Source organism: Myotis davidii, unplaced genomic scaffold (genome assembly GCF_000327345.1).
Source record: "Myotis davidii unplaced genomic scaffold, ASM32734v1 scaffold32, whole genome shotgun sequence".
Classification (NCBI taxonomy): Eukaryota; Metazoa; Chordata; class Mammalia; order Chiroptera; family Vespertilionidae; genus Myotis; species Myotis davidii.
Genome location: NW_006286587.1, coordinates 7,575,966 through 7,578,885, shown reverse-complemented (window position 1 = coordinate 7,578,885; position 2,920 = coordinate 7,575,966).

Genomic DNA, 2,920 nt, shown 5'->3' with positions numbered 1-2,920 from the left:
CTCACCCACACTTCTTTTAAATGTAGCTGAAAAGCTTTCTATGTGGGGTACAAGAAAACAAAACATTACAGTGGGCCTGGATCCTACCACCATCAAAAGATGCATTGCCTACCTTGGACATATGATACCATTAATTTTCAGCCATTCAAGCATAATAATGAAAAATGAAATGCATCATGTATTCCATATCCCCAATTTCATATCTAAACCCAGCTACCTAACAACCTGGACATCTCCACCTGGATGTCCCAAAGACATCTCCAACCTAAATGTTTGAAAGTGACCCTGGTCTCCTAGGCACACTTATCTCACTTCTGTTTCCCATACCTCAGGGAACGGCAACACAAGCTACCAGTTTCACTGAATGAAAATAGGGCAGAATCACCCATGTATTCTGACATTCAATCAACAGTGATTCCCATTGGTTACAACTGTATAAAGTCTCTTGACTTTCTCCCTTCATCTCTATGGTTCACCCAACAGCTTCTCTCTCCAGGCCCTCCTTATCTCTGCTGAATTCCAGTCAATTTCCCTGCAGCTGCTAGAGTGAACTATTAATATGGCAATTCATGTACATCATGCCTTCTATGGATCCATTAGGAATTCCTGTTGTCATCATAATAAAAACCAAGCTCATTGGCAAGCCACAGAAGGCTCAATAAATTGCTTCTTGCCTGTCTTCCCTGTCTAATCTATCAACAGTCTCCATCCCCATAGGTACTTTACAGCCTTCACTCTAACCATACCTGTTTTTAAATTCACAATCTATTCTCACACTTCTTCTCTCTCACATATGGTATTTTTAAATTATTTGAATTTTCTTACACTCCTTCAACTAGTTCATTCTATTTGCCCTTAGAAATCCATTTCAGAAATCCACTTCTTTGGAAACCTCCCCTTACTTGGCCCCAGTATGGAGCAATGGTACCTCCAGAGTCCCTTCTGCTTATCCTCTAGCATTTTCATTCACTCTTCACCACTAAAACTGTATGGCAATTGTTTTATTTCTTTGAATTATATCTCCAGTTGCCTGTCCTCATACACCTCCATATAATCAAACTATAAGTTCTTTAAGGTCAGGGCCCCTGGCCACAAATTCTTTACATGTAATATAATCAACCCCTAGCACAGTTTCTTATACCTGGTAGGCACTCAATAAGTACTTGTTACAGGGACAAATAAAGTTAATTTGTTAATTTTTGACTACACACCAACTCCTTTTTTTTTTCTTCTGTTTTTTTCAAAGGAGTTTTTAATGACTGGCCGCATTAGCAAAACTGATTTGGGGTCACTCTCTACTTTATTTGGCAAATTCTTCAAAAAGAGCAGCAGGGAATAAGGCAAAGCTGAAAGAGAGAGAGAGGAAACTCAGGTAAGCCACAAATTGTCTAGCAGCTTTTTGTGCATTAAGAACCAACTGACCTTCATAGAAGGTATAAAGTTTAAAGTCATAACCTCACTTTCCAAAATGTGTGACATTGGAGTCAGATTCCAGGAGAAAAGAAACAGTTGAGGCCTATACCATATCACTTGAAGGGTTCTGTCAAAGTCCCTACCTGTTGACAAATGTCTTCTGTGCGTCCCTCCAGACCCAAGTTCTGCCCTCTCCACGCAGCACTATGTATAGTCCCTGGTTCACTAGGCTCCAGCTGAGTTCACCCGTGAGGAGCCCCAGGAGGAGAAATGAGGGGAAGAAGAAGGGGGTGGGAGATGAGTCTCCTGCCTTTCTTCGTACAAGGCCACCTCAGGCAGTTGTTCCCATAGGCTGAATGCCACTGCCTCTGTGAGGACAGCCTCCTATAAATGGCCCACTTCTCTGGTCGGGATGACAGCTCTTTCTCCTTATCCCTCTAAGATTAAGGGTAGTTACAATGTAGTAACAAGATTACTAACCTCAGGTTACTTCACTCTACCTGTGGTTATCCTCCACCTCACCACCTTTGCAAATAAAGCTTCCTCAAAGTATTGTTCATTTGAACATGCCTTCTGTTTCCCACTGGGACTTGCACTGATACATACCCTTCTCATTACTCATCAAATGACTCCTTATTTTATTGATGTCATCATTTGCAGTATGCCTCTGGATTAGGGTAATATAATAATACTGGAGGGGAGAAGGCAGGATGTGAAAGAAGGATAGAATAACCCACCAGGATCCACTGGTTATAGGAACAGTTGTGCTACATTTCCTGGGACTATGTACAATGAAGAAGGAAGCATGCACGTTGCTAGGGATCCAAGTGGCCACAGAGTGATGCTGAGAGTTTAGACTGGGAGAAGGTAAAATGGCCAGCAAACAAACCCAAAGTAGTTACCCCTTGTGTGTGGTGTGTGCAATGCTATCATCTGAGAGAAAGAAAATGTTTTTAAAGACTTAAAGGCTTTAGGCCAAGCATGTAGCATTCTAATTCTGACCTGATTCTACTGTGCATAGACTGGGCAAGTCACCCCCACTCCAGCCTACAGCAGGCACTGCCATTTCTGTGTCACTATTGTTCTGCTCACACCCTGGGAGCCCACCTGAGGCCTCAGATGGGTCCATGTACCCTCAAGTGGGCAGGCCCTGCAGGGAAATTCAGAGTTTTCAGATTTTAGAAACCTCATTTGCTGTGGCCTGTCACAGCAGTTTAAGTGTAAACTTCTTCCTCTGTCTTTTCAGGGATAAAATTTGATCTGATCTCAGGATCTGACCGAGAGCTCCTGGTGGCAAGTATCAGACCAGGTGCAGCCTTGCACCCCAAGAAGTCCTGACAAAATAAATTATGATCTAAATGGTTTAATTGTATACAGTTTTTTTTTCCACTAGACAATTGTACTTATTTCTAATGGGGGAAGAAAAAAAAATGAAGATAAAGAGAGTGGTTTGATGAAGGAAGCATGCTTAATAAGAACATTATAAAAATTGAATTCTACACCTAGT